Source organism: Engystomops pustulosus, chromosome 1, assembly GCF_040894005.1.
Source record: "Engystomops pustulosus chromosome 1, aEngPut4.maternal, whole genome shotgun sequence".
NCBI classification, from domain to species: Eukaryota; Metazoa; Chordata; class Amphibia; order Anura; family Leptodactylidae; genus Engystomops; species Engystomops pustulosus.
In genome coordinates, this window is record NC_092411.1 from 33190469 (window position 1) to 33209270 (window position 18802).

The following is an 18802-nucleotide window of genomic DNA, read 5'->3' on the forward strand; positions in this document are numbered from 1 at the left end:
GGACAAAGGAATTGCCAAGATGTGATCAAAGCCTAATCTGCCAGTCATTACCGTGTACTGTGGTAATACGAGACATTCCTGTAAGGATTTATTTTTGTTTTTATCCGACATGTTGCTCATTTCTTAAGTTAATCTTTGCATGTAAGAGTAATTAACAATGGCAAATGAGGGCTTCTCTGTGACTGCCATCTGTTGTATCGGTCAAGAAAATCTAGCGACATTTTGTTGTATTGTTGTATTGCTGATATCTGGAATTTTACCAGGGAATGTCGGTCATCCTACACGTTTTAATCCCTTCCATATACTGAATCTTCTTTGAATTAAATTTTTTGTGGCTCCGTATATTATGGTAGTTAGGTATGTATGTGTAATATATGTGTGTGTATGTATTTTTTTTTTCTGACCAGGGTGAACCTTTTTATTTATTTATTTTTTTTAAACTTAAAAAAAAAAAAAACTGAATTGATAATATAATAGAAATATCAGACGGCCAAAAAATATACTTGTTTGCCCCTATCGCTACCTGTGGCAATTCCAGAAACCCTTCACAAGGAAGGAGATCAGGGGGGCTTCTTTGTTTCTGATAAATGTGGGGGTTGCAGTTAAGCCTTCAATTTTCAATATATGTCTTGAGAGGCTTTGTATATACTATAATTTAAGTATTACTGTGTAACACTTCAAGAAGTGCTTAAATGGTTGTTTTGAGTGTAATATAGCAGGGGTGCTTGTGGTATCGGGTGGGTTTACGATTCAGCTTTTGTGGTTTTTCGGTAGCAGCAGTAACTTTTCATGTAATTTCCTGTTAGTTAAAACTTCACTGTTATTAACTGCAGCACAGAGTTCTGCTATGTTAATATTGTAACTATACACAGTTTTTACAAATTTTTCTTTAAAATTGTATTTTTTATTGGCATATACTGTTTGTTAATTGCTTCATTTATGTCTTGAAAGTCAGGGAAAGAATCTAGCGTAAAATTCTTGTGTTCTGCTTTTTTAGTCAATGTTTGACCTTATAGAAGTAAAATTCGACGTACATTATTTCAATGACTAACGTCATATCCACTGACTAACCTCATATTATCTTAACACGGCTCTTATTTTAGTAGCATAATCCCTAATATAGGGAGTAATGAACAGCTATGAAACCAAGGAAAGCTTCTGCTTCAACGCGTTTCGCCTCATCAATAATAATTTATAAGCGACTCAGGAAGAGCTAACAAGAAGCATGTCATGCATGATGCAGAGCAGCAGTCGGGGGGTTTATTACACGGGGGGGGGGGGGGAGGCTTATTGATATGCTTCTCACCCATAAAGATAGTCTCCATGGAAAAGTAGATCCAGAAAGAGGATCCAATCCACAGAGATTTATCTAGACAAAAAGATTGCCCCTCCGTGCAGTAGTCAGGAGCAGGTACAGGCAGTCCCCTGGTTATGTACAAGATGGGTTCTGCAGGTTTGTTGAATTTGTATGTAAATCGGAACTGTATATTTTATAATTGTAGCCCCAGGCAAAAATTTTTTGGGTCTGTATGACAATTGGATTTTATAAATGTTGGCTTGTCATAAGAACCAGGATTAAAAATAAAACTTAATTGCAGACGCCTTTTGATAACCGTTTTAGCTGTTTATTGTAGCATGGGGCTAAATTACAGTAAATTACCAATATCCAGATGTCCGTTTGTAACTAGGGGTTGGGTGTTCTTAAGTAAGGGAATGTCTGTATTGTGTTTTATGTTGGGCTGATTTGCTCTGAACGTTAGAACATCCGTTCAAGAAGTTCCTCCATAAAAATAGTTTAGGTGATTTCTGTACAATGATTACTGGAGACCCCTACCTTATAATACGCTAGATCACTGGAAGAGTTTGGATGAAGAAGTGGACTGTTCGTGCACATGATCCGCCGACTACTGTGGGGCCCTGTTATTTTTTGGCTACAGAGGAGGATCTTTTACTATATAACCCAGTTATACAGTGAGGTGGAATAGACCTTCAAAATGTTTCAAAAGGACAATTAAATGTAGACTTGTAAGCAAATAAAAAAGTGTGATAATCTCCACCAATGAACACTTCTAATGCTTCTTAGATGACTGACTGACTGTGAATCTCCAAGCAACTTGACATTCCAGGATGTAAAGACTAGTGGGGCGGTGCCGAAACCTTAATCGCCATGAATCGGCAAACGTCAATATACAGGCAGTCCCCGAGTTACGTACAATATAGGTTCTATAGGTTTGTTCTTAAGTTGAATTTGTATGCAAGTCGGAACTGTATATTTTATAATTGTAACCCCAGCCAAATTTTTTTGGTCTCTATGACAGCTGGGTCTTAAAAATGTTGGATTGTCATAAGAACCAGGATTAACAATAAAGCTTCATTACAGACACCTCTGATAACTATAACAGTTGATCACTGTAGCCTAGGGCTAAAGTACAGTAACGTACCAACACCCAGAGGTCCGTTTTTAACTAGGGATGGTGTGTAAGTCGGGTGTTCCTCAGTTGGGGACCGCCTGTAACTTATTTATTTTATTTGGAAGATATTTCTTCCAGAAAACTGTACACTTGGCAAACCTTTTAGACAACGAGTGCCCAAACTACAACCAAAACCCATGTATTTTTCGCAAAGTGCCAATGGGACAATTTAAGCAGTAACTTATTATTCCCTGCTCTTTCAGAGGTTTTAATTGTATAGGCACCTGAGGACACCAATACAGTAGAAAGAAGAAGAAGTTTGGATAATCATATTCTAGGGTCCTGGACTGCCTGGGACTGCAAGAGGCCTTGAGTGCTGTCTAGCGAACTCTGCGATGGTGCCGGTGCCCATTGAGAGTGCTCTGAGTGCCCCCTCTGGCATCCGTGCCATAGGTTTGCCACCACTGATATATAGGAAATATATAGGGCATAGATTCGGTGGAGGGGTCTCCACTTACTCTCTATAGTGGACTTGTTACTTCAGCTCTCTTTAAAGAGATTCTCTTTTTATTGGCCCAGCCCCTTTAACAGTTCTATGCAATGTACTTGTGTAGGTGTTGAACTGTTTAATGTTATGTATTTTATTTGAACATTAGTGAAATATTTTTGGGGGATATTGCAGTGTGTTGATAAAGTCCAGTCTCGCTCAAAGGGAGGACGGAATTATGTAATCTCAGAAGAATGTGTTTCAACTTATATGTTATATTGCAAGGGTTGCACATAAAATAGACGGAATGGCATTGATGGAAGGAAAAGTGGAAAAAGACATAAAAGACTAGAATGGAAATTTCACGTGCACATTATTTCTGACAGGTTGTGTATCCATATTCTAACATATTTAAGCTCCTAATCCTTCACAGGCCTAATTGGAAAATAATATAAAGGAGCCAAGAATCGTAAGATGCTTCCTGCTGTTAATGTAGAAATGCACGGATTTATGTAAGAAGGAATGTGCAAATCTAGATTTATACTTAATAATGTATTTGTGTTTCCATATAGATTTTTACATTTTTTTTTTTCTGTATCCCTTCACTTTTTGGTAGGAGCATCTGTTGCACATTCCAAAAAACAAATCCCAGACAAAGTCCTGTTTTGCTTAGACACCCCAACAGAAGATCAATGGACGTCTCGATTATTAGGCTACCGAAAGGGTCGATTTTTGCCTTTTTCATTGTTTCTGAATCTAAGGTTGGAGATTCTTACAACTCTGACAGCTACACTTCCTTCATCTCGCAACATCCTCCCTGCGTCACACTTAGTTATATTGCTGTAATCTTAAGTAAGAATACGTTTGGCATCCTCACTTCTGGAAGTTGGAGAGTGCAAAATGGAAACCCAAAAACCAAAATGGTTCAGGTCATTAATGGGCTTCCGAGGACCTTTCGTCACCAACTCTTTGCATTCTTTAATAGAAGCTCCACTGATTCTGGCATTTTTACCATAGTCTCCCCCATTCCTGAGCAATTAGTATCAGCACACATTATGCTAATTATACTTGTTATGGTCAGGCAGGCGTCTACTCAAGTTAAGGACTTCCCACCTGTCAGTACAATGCCTAAACTAATGGCCCTGAGTGCTCTGGAATCGTGTGAGGTGGCCGGCACACAAAGGTGCGCTTTTCTCCGTCCACAAACAGTGGTTCTGTGTTCCGTTTTTGTAGTCTGTATGTTATCGGTGTATAATTATTATCCGAGCCGTATGTTCACAAAAAAAAACGGTCATGGCTTCATCTGTTTTTGCGGATCCTCAAAAAAACCTGAATACTGGCAAATGATGCCCCAACCTCTTGAAGGATCACATGGTCAAATGATCCACACTTTCAAAAGGCAGACGTAGGACATCTATGGGGGAGATTTATCATAAGTGTCTCAGAGCAGAACTGTTCTAGTTTCTCATGCCAACCAATCAGAGCTCAGCTTTCATTTTCCAACAGCTGTTTATGAAATAAAAGCTGAGCTCTGATTGCTCATGGAAATGAACTAGAACAGTTTTACCTCAGCCACCTCTGATAAATTTCCCCCATATATGTGTCTTCCATGTGGCATCCGTATTTTCCACATTTTGATAGACTTCTATGGGAAGGATAATGCAGGAATGGGATCTACAGTTTCCTCACAAATCAGTAAAACACATTCATGTGCATAGATCCATTAAAATGAATGTGTCAGTGTGCCCTCCGTGACAAAGAACTGATAGAGCGTGTGAGAAAGCAACATCCGTGTGCATGAAGCCTGAACTAGAGAAAAATGTCCAACCGCTCTGGAATTTGTGGAGAGGCTCTTATTAAGGGTTGGAGGTGGTGAAATGACTTTTAGACTTTTTATATCCCTGAAGCCTGGCCATTCCTATAAATCATCACCTCACTGATGTTTTTAGATAAGTGTATTGCGTTAGTGTTAGCCAAAAACATGAACAAACAGTGAAAAACTGCAATGGAAATGCATGTTTTCTAATCACTCCTGGCAATGAAAGGGGTGTGAAATGCTGTCCAAAATACAGACGTGAGGAAAAATGGGCAAAGTAGCTAAAAACTTAACTAAGAACAGGATTTGCAAACCTGTCAAATGTCTGCAATTATGGAGACTGGGGAGATTTATCATACGAACGCGAATTCTCAGTTTGGGTGTGTGGGACTCGACCACCCCTGGCCAATCACAGCCATGGTTAGTAGCTATGGACTCCAATCCGGCAAAATGTGCAGCACAGTCGCTCAGTGGTTGGCACTACAGCCTTGCAGTTTTGAATCCTGGGTTTATGTCCCATCCAGGTCAATTTATGTTCTCTCCGGGTCCTCCAGTTTCCTCCCACACTCCAAAACATACTGGTAGGTTGATGAGATTGTGAGCCCCACTGGGGGCAGGGACTGATTTGGCATGCTCTGTGTAGAAAACAAAGATGGAACAAAAAATGGATTCTGGGTAAGGAATATGCCAATTAGTCTTAATCCTTTGTTGTATAAGTGTTTAAGTCTCAGAAAAGGCGAGTCGGCTGCCCTGTGAGCAGGCTGACATCCTCAGTAGGAGTGATAAGTTACCCTATACTTCTTCTCGGAAGACCGTCTTTCAGCGATGCTAGGAGCCTGCTACTTGGTCATGCTTGGCTTATAGCTGTATGACAGGTATATTCCATCAAAGAGATGCTTGTTTCTAGGAGCAATACATTTCCCCTATGTACCAGCAACCCTTTCTTACCCATCTTACTGTGATCAGCCTGACTGATTGATTGTAAGATAGAATTGGAAAGAATCATATATTTTCCATGTTATTTACTGTAGAAGTTTGTTTCTTATCGAGGGTTTAAAAGGTGAATAATCTATATTTTTACTATTAAAGCAATACGTTTTCAGCAAAAAGGAAGGATTCAGGTGCTTACACATCTAGATGGTTTATTACAGAAAAGACCAAATAAAAGAAAGCTTTAAAATAATAGCAGTTTAAAAAAAATGTGGACATAGATTATTTTGAACCATCTCTCAATAGCGGAAGACTAAAACTTGAAAAGGCATACATTTAAAAAAAAAAATTCCCATCGTTTTCTCCAATTAAGGGGTTTCCCCGTGAAAGAAAATTCTCAAATTTCAATCTCCTAGTGATGTTTACACAATAAAGATAATTAACCCTTACTTTACAATTTTACTCAGTTTTATTGCTGTTTTAGCTCCTGTCACTCGGTGTAAGATACCAGATTGTGGGCGGGGACTCTCTAAGCAGGCACTTCATGATTCCTCTAGTGCTGTGAGATGCTGTGTGCTGACAATGTGCTTGGATTATCAGGGCACAGGTTGTTATTCAGTTTCATTTAGCTTCTGAGCATTCATTAGTATCTGACACATAGATGGAGAGATGAGAGTTGAGAGATGATGAGATCCATGAGATGCATATAACACACAATGACACACCGCTCTACTATCACAGCCATAACATACACAGCTCTGCTATATGCCTCCCTCCCCCTAAATAAAGACTTTATCTGTCTTACTCTCCTGCTGATGTTCTTGTTAGTTATCAGGAAGTCAATGTGTGTGTGGGCTCGTCTTGAAATGCAAGGGCAGGGGCTGGAGGCAGAGAGCAGAGAAGAGCTCAGCTCCACAGCATCAGACAAAAGAGCAAGATGGCTGCCGACCCTAAACTCAGAAGATAGAGGGTTTGGTCAAGGGGTAACCAAAATTATGTGCACCTGGATTGATAGTGACAGGTTGGAATTAGATCTGTGAAATGCTGTATTTTTGTGAATGAACATTGAATTAGAGAATGTGTTATTTTGTTATCCTGAGTTATTGAGGCTGTTTGTATAATGAAAAGTTATACAGTTTTTCTACAAATACAACATACTTTCTGTATCAATTCCTCATGGTTTTCTGAAGTGTTTACCTGTGGATAAAAGCCAGTCCCTTGTCATGTGATGTCATACAGGTGCACAGCTAGTTATATCACAGGGAGTAATCCGAGCTGTATGTTATAATCTTGCACCTGTGTGACATCACATGACCAGGAATATAACGAGTCATGCACCTGTGTGACATCACATGTCCATGGACAGATTTCGCTTGAAGTAAACAATGAAACTTCCTGTTGAATGCCAGCAAGCAGAGATCGCGAAGACAATAAAATTTGCTAATTGTATAACTTTTTTTTCACGGCACGAACAATATCAGTTATTTGTTGAAATAAGACAACCCCTTCAACTTTAATATACAGTAATTTAAGAAATATATTGATTAATCTTTTCCCAGTTTTCCCAGAAAACTGGCGAAGAAGCAGTGATAAATCTCCCACTACGTGTCTTTCATTCTACTGTAGCCCTGAATGCTGTTTTAGGTACTAGCAGCACTGGTCGCGGTGAAGCTTTGTTTGCGTCCAGGTTACATATTTTAGGCAGGAGTCAGGCAAAGCGTTTAAGCCTCACTGTGTTGTCTCGCCTGCCCCCTCGGTTGGTCTTCAGCCAAAGATGTAGCAGATAAGCAGAAGATTAACTCTTTTGTTCTCTAGATTTCTACAAAGCTGTTTGTTTCGGGGAAAAAGTGCATTTGTCGACCTTATAACCCATTCACTCAGTGGCTCTACAAACTGTACTGGGAGGGGTAAGTAACAAGTGATGGGAATGAGCACTCCCAGGACCTCCTAGGAACGTCTTGTTATCGTTATCTCATGGGGTCGGCTCGTGGACCATAACAAACTGTGAGGAGGAGATTACTTACTGATTACTTTTTAGTATTTTTTAAGTTTAGTTTCCCTTGACTATCAATAGAACTTTAGTTGCATTCGATTGGCAATTAATCCATACAAAATATTCATGTAGAAAAGGTAATTTATTTGTAAACTTTTTTTTGTTGTTTTTCACGGTTTTTCCATCGTTTAACCCCCACGGCATTTGCAATCTAAAGCTGTTCACACTGAAACATTCCTTACGCCGCGCTCCGCAAATTACACTTATTCTATGGGGGGATAATACGGCCAAACAAATCTTTAGACTCTTTCAAGTGATAAAAGGGGGGTGGGGTGGGTCCTGATTATTGTAAGGTTTTAGGCGCGCAAGGAAGATTAAGGCACGTGAGTATAGGAAGACAGCTGGAGCACTTGATGAAACACGGTTATTAGGGAGTGTAGCGGAGCTAAAACGGGATCTTAGTAATTACTGTCTGGAGGCAGCATTTATTGGAAGATGAATGTTTACAGCAAAGCAACAGGGATTTGTTGAGGGGTCAGAGGAAGACGTTGAATGTGAGAAAATCTTAATAAATGTGCTACCCCATACATATGTGTATACCTACCAACTCTGATCGCCGGGGGCATCTGGCATTTTATTAGAAGTAATAGGACTAGAGTGAGAAGGGTCCTTTATCTTGACAGAGAACAAAGGATTAGGCTTGTTGAAATTCAACATTCTCAATTCTTGTTTCCCTCATGGCAGACGTCCCAAAACCCATTTAACAAAAGCCATTTTTGTTTCTGTTCACCCATTTATTATATGAGTTATTATTTTTAGCTCTAGCCAGTCCCATAAATCCTCCGAGACCTCCATATAACTGGATCGGGTAAAACAGTCATTCATTTTTTTGTAGACAATGGTATGTGCAGAACACAAGCCATCCATGTTTTTTTGTTTTTGCAGCCCGGAAAATGAAGTGTTTTATTAAAGACCTTGTTTTAGGCTACAGACAGATTCCCAGGTTGTGTATAGTGTCAGGAGAATTTCATGCCTCCTAGCTGATAAATAATGAATGTAAAACATCAGTCTGAAAATCGTGTTTGGAAACGAATGTAATTTGGGAAACGATATGCATCATTTAACATTATATACCCCAGGGAGGAGTCTTTAAAGAGAAAACAAGAGAATTTTACTTTTCTTCCTTGCACATTGCTATATTTATATCAACATTTAGTGGGAGGCAAATTATCATAGTGACTATTCCAGCACATTTGCAACAAAACAACGTTGCGCATGATGGATCCCTTAGTAAATGATCAGGTTGGTCGGAGAAACATTTGTTGGCTTTGATAAGATGGTTGTTTTGTTTTTGGGTGTAGCTATGATGAAGAAGAACACGACGTTGTGTACATCTATCGTGAGTTTCAGGTTGACAAATGAGCCTTTTCTACGCCGTGAAGAACAGACATTTACATCTGTTTTTCACGGCCTCTTTGGAATGGTTTGCCTTTCTTTTTTTTACAGATCCTCATAAACTATATTCTGTGGGGGAGGCTTATCATATGCCAGAACTTTGTGTGTGGGGTTTCAGCCTCCTGATTTATCTAGTGGGGTGGATGTGTTCGTGTATAATTCTACGCCAGGCACTTTAACCAGTGACCATTTAGGCTCAAACACTCGCTGGCTGTAACTACTGCGCAACTACGGGGCAGGAACGTCCCTAGGATCACCCTGCTGCCGGACTCCCATGCACACTTGACGTGGAGGTGGCATAAAGGGGATAACAATTGCAGTGCTTGTTGGTTTGCTAGGCATTGCGTTTATTTCAGGGGTTGCACGCCAGAAAATTGGCCTACAAACTCTGATGTTTGAAAAAGTTCTAACTAGGACATGCTGAACTGTTAATCAGAGACAAGGAAGATACATTATACATTCAGACGGTCGTCTGGGGGGGATATATATATGTGGCGGCAAATTTGCTGCTGCATAAAAGTCCCCATAGACGGCAATGATGGGGAAAAGATAGAGCATGGTCACCTCCTCACGAGCGTACAGTGGTATTTTATGTTATGCCATGTTCATCTAGCCTAACTAACGGTGATCAGAAACATTTGACAAAGGTCAGTTAAACACAGCATTCGTTCTGCCTGTGTTGATTTCAACATGCCCTTAAGGCTGCATGCATACGTTGGTCTGATCCTATGGACTGAACGCGTTTCAAAGGACAGGAGTCCTTGCATCATGTAGAAATATGATGCAAGGACTCCCTGTCTGCGGGCTGAACTGCAGCGCTAGTACTGTAAGAACTGTTGCAGTGCCAGCACTACATTGTGGGCAGCAGGGAGTCATTGTATTATATTTCTGTATGATGCAAAGACTCCCGTCCTGTGCAATGTGTTTAGTCCGTGGAATCCTTCCAGCAGGCTTCTGCTCCAGGCTAAGGAAGATAAGTTTTCCCCAGAGTTGTCTTGGTCCTCTCTTCATTCAGAAGACATGCACACTTGGCCAAATGAAGCTTTCATGTGTATGATGGGGGTTGGATTGGGAGAAATGGCTGTGTTGGTCATTGTAGAATTTAGCTGATGGCTTTTGAAGTTGTTTGTCCACCTTAATGTCATCAAGAACGCATCAGATATGTTCATCTTCATAGAAAATGTATTCTTCATATCTATAACATGAAGGAGTCGTATGCCTTTTTTCCCTGGATATAAGTTCATTTGGATTGTCCCTAAAATCTCTGGACGTTACAGCTCGAAAATGTATGTGCAACAACCTAAACTGTTGTCTTGTAAATGCCATGAAATTATACAAGATCCCTCTACACTTGGTCTAATCTAACAGTAATTACTGTATGTTGCACTGACAGAGAAGAGAGTAGTTGTTTGTAGGTCAACAAAGATCCCCTAAGATTTTTTCCGTTTAAAGGCGTTTGCTTATCCCTTAGGAACATTACATTGAAGTAAAGCATTACATGGCTTCTATTAAGATCAGTGAACAGCCAAGTAATGGAGAGTCAAGATCATCAAGCAAAAGGATGTGATCATAGACTCTACGTAAATGTTCTTTATGTCCATACATTTTGGTTGGTTTGATCGACCTCTTGCTGTTTATGGCGGTGTCTCAACTGTCTGACAATATCTGCCAAAGAGTGTGGTATGTGGGATATCTCATTAGAAGATAAGCAGAGGTGTCTTGTTGCCATATACACTGCTGGTATGAAATAGGCTATGTGTACGCCGTGGAATTCAGTCCAATCTCACTGCAGTATGTTATAGAGCAGGAGGAGCTAAGCAGATAGTACAGTCTCCTATCTGCAGGCAGCGTGTTAGAGAGCAGGAGGAGCTGAGCCGATTGTACATAGTGTCCTTTTTGCAGGCAGCAGGTTATAGAGCAGGAGGAGCTGAGCAGATTAGTGATGGGACATCCGGCTCTTCTTAGCGAGCTGGATCATTAGGCTCCATTTACTAAAAAGAGCTGGCTCTTCTGGCTCCTATACGGCTCCCTATTAAATATATAAAAGGGAACCTCAGTCAGCCAGTCGCTTTTCTCCACACCACTTTTAACCCGATTGGGGTCATAGGGTTTTTTTTATCTGGCTAAAGGAGGCATAGTTACCCGTTTAGGGGCAGGGTTAACGACTACCGTCGTTCACACGAAAGAGCAGATTCGTGAACAACCCATTACTAGAGCAGATTGTATGGTGTTCTGCTATGGAGCAGGAGTCCAGTCGACTACTACTAAGCCCTAATTGATCAGAGCTTTAACTCCATAAACTACTATATTGAATGATTCCCCACAATAATACAATGTTCAGGTCACTTTACTTTAAAATATTGTGGCTGTAGATTGCTCTACGTATCCAATGTGGGGGTTTCCTTTTAAGAGGATAATCCCCTATAGTGGATACCCTGTTGGGCCAATAAGATGGTTGGCGTTTTGCTGCTGGGGCCTGACCTACCCTTTTATAGATGCTGCACGTGTGCTAGAAACAATCTGAACAATATGCTGTAATATAATTGCCCATTCATTGGGACGAGTGGAGCGCTGAACGGAGACATGATTTTTATATACTAGTTGTCTTGTAAGCTTCACTGCAGCTGTTTTTGTTCATCAGAGCCTCTGTGTTCAAGAATTATCTTGTTTCCTCAAGTAGAATTTTCTCCCAGAGAATTCAACGCGGCAAAAACAAATCTAGAAATAGGTTTTAGTAATGTTATTATCATTGAAGTGTAGCTAATGAATGGCAGATGCTCAATGAGCTTTTTGTGTGTGTGTGGTACAAAATAGTAAATGACTTGATGAGTCTGTAAAGGAAGATGGATCTGTGTATTCCGTTCACCTCTCCAAAAAATATGGAGCTTATGGATGCCCCATCATAAGAGTCAAAGGGTTCCAAGAGCCAAGAACTTGCATAGGACGGACACTCTTACGGAGAGGAGGTGGTGGTCACCTATGGTCTGCTGTTCTCTGCAGGAGTCAGAAAGAACATATAGCACCAAATAACTTTACCATGACTTCCTCAAATTATGACTCTTTACCTATTATTGGACAATAGCTATGTCCATGTCACATTTCTAGAAATTGATTTGTCCCACTTTCATGTGCATTGCAATTTCTGTTTTTGAGATTTTGGTGTTTATAATAAAAATTGTTTTAAACAGTTTAAAAAAAAACATAACAAAACCTGACTTCCTCCAATGAGATGTTTCGCTATCTTTGCAAAATAGATATCTGTTGAAACGGATATAAAAATCCAGATTTGAAGCCAAGCTACTGCAGAGAATGGAACAAGGGTCCGAAACTGTGACCAAGGTGCAAGACACTAAGGCACATGGTGAATATTTGGATGGTGAATCGCCTCATCCAATTTTTAGAACATTAGAGGTCAAAACAGTCAGTTTCCCAACGCAATGTGTGATGGTTTATAATGTTCATATACTGTATTTTTCAGACTTATAGTCCAGGGCGCCTTATATATGAACCATACTTACAGACAACAGCTGCCTTGAACTGTGCACAGGTCTGCCATCTGCTGGTCATTCATCCTTATAATCAGGTGCGCCTTATAATCTGGTGTGCTTTATATATGAACCTAGACATTTTAGCAGCCATTTATTGATGGTGTGCCTTATAATCTGGTTCGCCTTGTAGTCTGAAAAACACGGTACCCTAAAGATGGAAAAAAACCTCATAAAATGTTAGTACTTTTAAAATCGCAATTCAAAAGGAATGGGGGAGCGGCTTGTCCCAATGCTATATGCATTCAAAGTAAAACACATGTAACGTATCGGTGAGGCACCACATGTTTTACGTTATTTACATGCAGAATGTGTGGTGCTCGGTACCAATCGCGTGAGTTTTACTTGAAAAGCATCGGTGATCAGGACAAGCCGCACTCCCCATCCCGGTTGAATTGCGTATCAAAACGAAATTCAACCGTAACATGTGAAAGCACCTAATGGCTAGATGGGAGGGTTAACACTTTGTTAATTTACATCTGTTCTTGTGTCCACTAGGCTTCAGCTGGATTAAGATCTGACTTGAAAACGGATGCCTACATTGCAGGAGATCCTTACTGTCACAGTGTGAATTGGAGGAAAGAAGCCAGGGAGGGCGGTGATACCGGGTGAGTAGTATTTCTATTCTAGGTCGAGCCTGAGGATTTATCATCATCACGGTGACTCTCGTAACACAGGGTAAAGCTGTGTCCACCTACCTATGACACATATATTACCACATACTCTGATATGTGAAACAGGTGTGGACTACAGATTACAGTATCCGACAGTCAGACTTGACTGTATCCTGTAAAAACCCCGTGACGATTGTAATGGAGAACTACGTATTGGTCATAAACTATTTTGGTTCTTCTTGTCATTGACTTGAGGGTCTTGTTCTAGAGCAGTGATGGCGAACCTTTTAACGGCCGAGTGCCCAAACTGCAAACCAAAACCCCCCTTATTTATCGCGGGGTGCCAACCAAAAATTAAAGCAGTAACTTATTGCTCTTGTTCAACAACTTTCAATCATATTGGCCTCCTCAGGACAGCAACACAGTAGAAAGATGGAAATTGTTCTTCATTTTAGCTTCTTTCCAGTTTTCCTCTGTACACAGAGAAAATCGTGGGGCCAGCAGGAGGTCCTCCAAAGATAATTCTGCCCTGTCAAAGCAAGTATCAAAATATGACTGAAAGCAGCACCTTTTAAGTTGCTTGGAACTGTAGGAAGATTCTTTGAGTTCTGTCTGGTGTGCTGGGGCGATGACCCGAGTGCCCACAGAAAGGGCTCGGAGTGCCGCCTCTGGCACCAGTGCCATAGGTTCGCCACCACTGTTCTAGAGAATGGATCCAGGTTCTGTAATACAGTGTGACTGGGTAACATCCAGATGTATAGATCTCCATGTACACATGACTTTGCTTCTCATTTGTATAGTATAGGTATGCAGCAAATGGAAACAATGGCCCGGAGATCTTCACCGTGTTGAAGATGGTCTGCTCATAACATAGTCTTCCTGAACTGTGTGGTCTGGAATTCTTCATGATTTGTATAAAGCAAACAGTTTAGTCTCATCCTTACAGGAAACTCATTACTTGGTTTGTGGCTATTATATCACCAGTATGGGGTTTAACGGAAATCTACCATCAAAATCCATCATGATACTTATTGATTGATAAAGACACCGTGACTGTGGTAATCTTCTTATATTTGTTATCCATGGCCTCCTTCTTTCTTGAATTGACTTTCAAAATTATTGTAATGAGCCACAAGGGCTCTGGGGGGTTGTTACCTGAGCCTCTCCGTCTTGGCTTCACTGGCTGTTACACTGTCTCCCCCTCTCACCTGCTCCTTCTGCCTTTGTTGATCTCATGCAGTGGGAGGGGTAGTGCTTTTCCACACTGTAACAGCCTGTGAAGCTAAAGCACAGAAGTGCTCTGGTAACCGCCTCCCCAGGGCCCTTCTAGCATAATTCTAAAAGTTGATATTAGAAGGAAGGAGGCCATGGATACAGATATATTAAGATTACCACAGTCACGGTGCCTGGATCTATGAGTAATGTGTCCTTATTAATACTATTTGGTTTCGCATTAGGTAGTGCAAGAAACTTCTAGGGGGAAAATTTATCACCACGTTGTCTCATGACTTTTACAACTTTTTGAGACTTTTTTTTTTTCTTTTAACATCTCAAATTCTCAACTGCAACAAGAAAGTATCAACAAGTTCTACAAGAATTCGTGAAGTGGCGATAAATCCCCCACCCACAAACGCACATACACTTCCCTTCTGGAATAGACCTTTATACTGACCCAGTGTAGGACTGTGATGCCATTAGGCCACCAAATTAAAATTATTCTAGGGTCCTTCCTTCTGTTGTTTCTCTTCACACCAGTATCGGGTTGGAGCCTGATCAAACAGGTTCGGGTTCTCTGGTGGGATGATCCAACACTGTATAGACCTGAAGATGAAAGTCTTCATGGTATGCATAAAAATCTGTATCCAGACTGCACATGGTCTATAAAAATTAGTAACTTTATTAAATCATGATATTATTCATACACAGACACCAGTTTATTTTTCGGCAGCAGCTTCATTAGGTTCTGGGAATGAGAATATAATTGTGAGGCACAAGCATAGAGAAGCGAGACGTATCATCCTTGGCTTCTTCCACACCCAATACAGCTGGATTCGTCCCTCTGAATTCTCTTTGCAGACTATCTATTGCCAAAGTAACTTATTTCAAAGCCTAGACCCCCCCCCCCCCCCTTGCATAATGAAATACTTATGCCCTAGTAGGCTCATGGCTTTAAAGCAAGAAGACGCCACAAGTCCCTTCTAGAAAACTGCCAAAAACCCTAAAGTTGCATTGAATAGTGGTCTTTACCTTATGATAGGATATCCTAGGAATCTTCTACTAAAGTGGTCAACCTCTAAGTAGACTATGGTAATGTGATAACTATGTGACTGCAGCCCCGCTGGCCTCATGGTCATTGAGTCATGGTGATTCAGGTGCCAGAAAGTCTGTAATGCCTAATTTTTTTTTTGTCATTTTTGGGCTAATGCAAAACCTCACAAGGCACATCTATAAAACTTTGGACCCTTTTGTGTTGCAATGCTGATGTACAACAGGAAATTTCACTGTCTAGGTCTGGTCTTGACGTACAATGAATGATTGTCTTTTATACAATGCTCCATATTGTAGACTGAAAACATCTGACATACTCCCTTTAAATAAGCACAGTAAGTGACAACTCTGTGGTCCCATACAGCATACGTATATGTTGACCAAACCTGCCAATTTAAATGGGATTGGCAGAACATTAAACGTTGTTGAATTCTCTTGAATGCATATGTTTGGGGGAACGTAAGGATTGGTCAGATATTTAGGGCACATAAAGATCTGGCAGCTGTCATGTGCGTTTTGTTTGGGCGGGTGTCGGGGGCTGTGAGGGTGGGCCTTGCGTCGGGGGCTGTGAGGGTGGGCCTTGCGTCGGGGGCTGTGAGGGTGGGCCTTGCGTCGGGGGCTGTGAGGGTGGGCCTGGCGTCGGGGGCTGTGAGGGTGGGCCTGGCGTCGGGGGCTGTGAGGGTGGGTCTGGCGTCGGGGGCTGTGAGGGTGGGCCTGGCGTCGGGGGCTGTGAGGGTGGGCCTGGCGTCGGGGGCTGTGAGGGTGGCGTCGGGGGGCTGTTATGGTGGGCCTGGCATCGGGGGAGCGTAAAGATCAATTTGATTTTATTCACCTAACCCTTTAATTCTTGCTGAAAAGAGCTGGTGCCTCTCTTGGTATACACGTTGTGCTAGCTGAATGTGTAAGTGTAGGAAGAGTTGGCTGAGATGGACAGCCAATTGAATGAGGGTGCCTCATAGTTTGAGAAGCCCTGATTTCTGTTCACTATTTGGTATATGTTGCGATCTTGTTACTAATTTACAGTCTTGATTTTGAGCCACTTTAAGCTGCAACTCTGCTTTCCTTGTTTCCTAAGTATATTTTATCTGTCCTTAGATTTTTCCTGTAAGTCTTATTTTTAGAAATCATGAGCCACACAGATGTTGTCTAACCTACTTCTGGACTTTAAAGAGTATCTTTTACAGTGGGCAAAATTTACCGTATGTAATACAAGCTGTTTGCTCATGATTCACGAAACTTTTATATTGTTGCCTGTAACTCAAGGAGAAAGACGATAAACTATATATATTTTAAATTAGTAATTTATTAAATACACTTAGACCACTTTTTAGATGAAACCTTTTTAGTTCTTTTTATCTTACTGATTTATTTTATACCGCTTCCTTGCTGCTGTTCTGTTACTTAATAAATAAGGTAACAAAAGATGCAGAGGTTATTTTCATATATTATTTTTTAACGAGGTCTTGTTTTTTTATTTGTGGTTTGTATAATTTTGTTTGATAAGTTGAGCATCATCACACTTCTTACTTGAATCATTGGGTTGTCTTTGTAATGTAAGACATGTTATACAGAACAATACTATATCTGTTCAGCTTCCCCTTCTCCCCACCTGCTGCCTGCACTGTAACATGACAAAGCCCTCCTCTCCCCCCTGAGTTGCCCATCTTGTCATACTCTGTGTGTCGACACTGACTTGCTGTTTAGGATTTGTTTCTTGTGCCCACAATTTGTTGCTACAGTTTCGTTGACGTGTTTTACAAATATGTTCCGTCCCATTTATGGCTCTGTTTTGCATTCTGACCACATCCATCGACAAGGAGACGGTGTAAATTTTTTTGAACTCTTGTCTTGAACTCGACATGTTAGAAAATGTGTAGATTTTAGTTTAGCAGATGAGTTAATCCATTGTGTTGAATAAATAAGAATACAGTGAAGTGCATTTTACTTTACATCGAGACAGAATTTTTTAAAAAGCTTATTATATTTATTTATAAAAGCTATTAGTGGTGGGTCGTCTTTTCTTCTTTCAGTCTGATCACAATCACTTGGCGGCTGTCACCTTAGGTCACCAGTTGCCCACTAAATACTCCTCATGAGCCCATAACTTATCTGCCCAGTCAATGGCCATTCAGCTCCTCTGTATTCAATACCGTCTGCCATAAATAGCCAAAGCCTTTAAGGAATCCTGAGTGTAGCTTGGCATGAGTAGGTGAAGGGTATGTTGTAAACAGTTTTAGTAGTTTCCAAAGGCATGTATCAGCAGGTCAGGTAGGCAAGTTTTATCTTCGGCCTAACCCATTTATGAAAAACTCTATGAAGTCAGCGTATTCTTTTTAGCTTAGCTTCTATTACATATTCTGAGTGCGTTCATAATTACAGCACAATCTGTTCTTTGTGGAGTATAGAACTATTAACATAAAGGTCTGGAAGGGTGAAAACATTTGTTTTCTTGCAGAAGGCGCCTGCTAGATGTTTCTGCTAAGTAAGGCATTTGGACTTGAGTGAGTTTATTTGTATATTTGTATGTTTTGTGCATATTTGTGCGTATTGTTAGGTTTCTGGTGGGTTGTCTCATCAATTAATTGACAACTCTCCCTGTAGCAAAGGAGACATGGAGTCCTACATGACTAAATGGTCAATTAAAAACGGCCTTAATAATTCCTTGAAAATCTCTCTCTATCTACTTCAACACAACATGACTCTTTAAATTGTCACTGGACATTGGTTGGTTGCCTAATGTCAAGAGAACCCGTGGATGTTCTCCTTGTGACACACGTGCTTGAAAAGTCTGTCAATATAGACATATTCCCATCTTGAGCAATTTCGAAATATGCACAGAATATACCATCAAACCCCAATGGGTCTTGTCATTGGTACCTGCTAAAGAATGTAGGTCTCCTGGTGGAGAGGTGGTTGGCTCTTATGGCACCTGTATGTGGCTTTCCATTCAAGTAAATGGAAATTTACTTCAATAGCTATTTTAATTGCCCTAGTTGACTTGAATGGAGAGCCATGTGCATGCTCTGTCGGTGCCGGTCACCTCCCGATTTAGGCTTACAGATATACGCGGAGGATACCTCCATTATTTGGTGTGTCCTTCAATGCAGATGTGCTCCACAGAATCAGCTGTTACGTCTGACAACCCTAATCGTAACCCTGCAGCAGCTTTTTGGGGCTATATTACAGTAGGCATTTAGATGTACAACCATGTACATACCGATATTTTTAAAGTATATATAAAGTAAATGAGTTCTGTGTTTCTTCTCCACTCGTCTTGTCCTAC

The 18802-nt window shown here is 40.7% G+C and overlaps 1 protein-coding gene across 3 annotated transcripts in view; it reads left to right on the forward strand.

The window, feature by feature from the left end:
• Positions 1-18802, forward strand: part of ERBIN (erbb2 interacting protein) — a 136683-nt gene that overhangs the window by 13837 nt on the left and 104044 nt on the right. For all 3 annotated transcript variants that reach the window (XM_072137357.1, XM_072137376.1, XM_072137366.1), the window contains one exon: positions 13136-13245. The gene's annotated coding sequence lies outside the window, so the exon portion shown is untranslated. The remainder of the gene's footprint in view (positions 1-13135; positions 13246-18802) is intronic.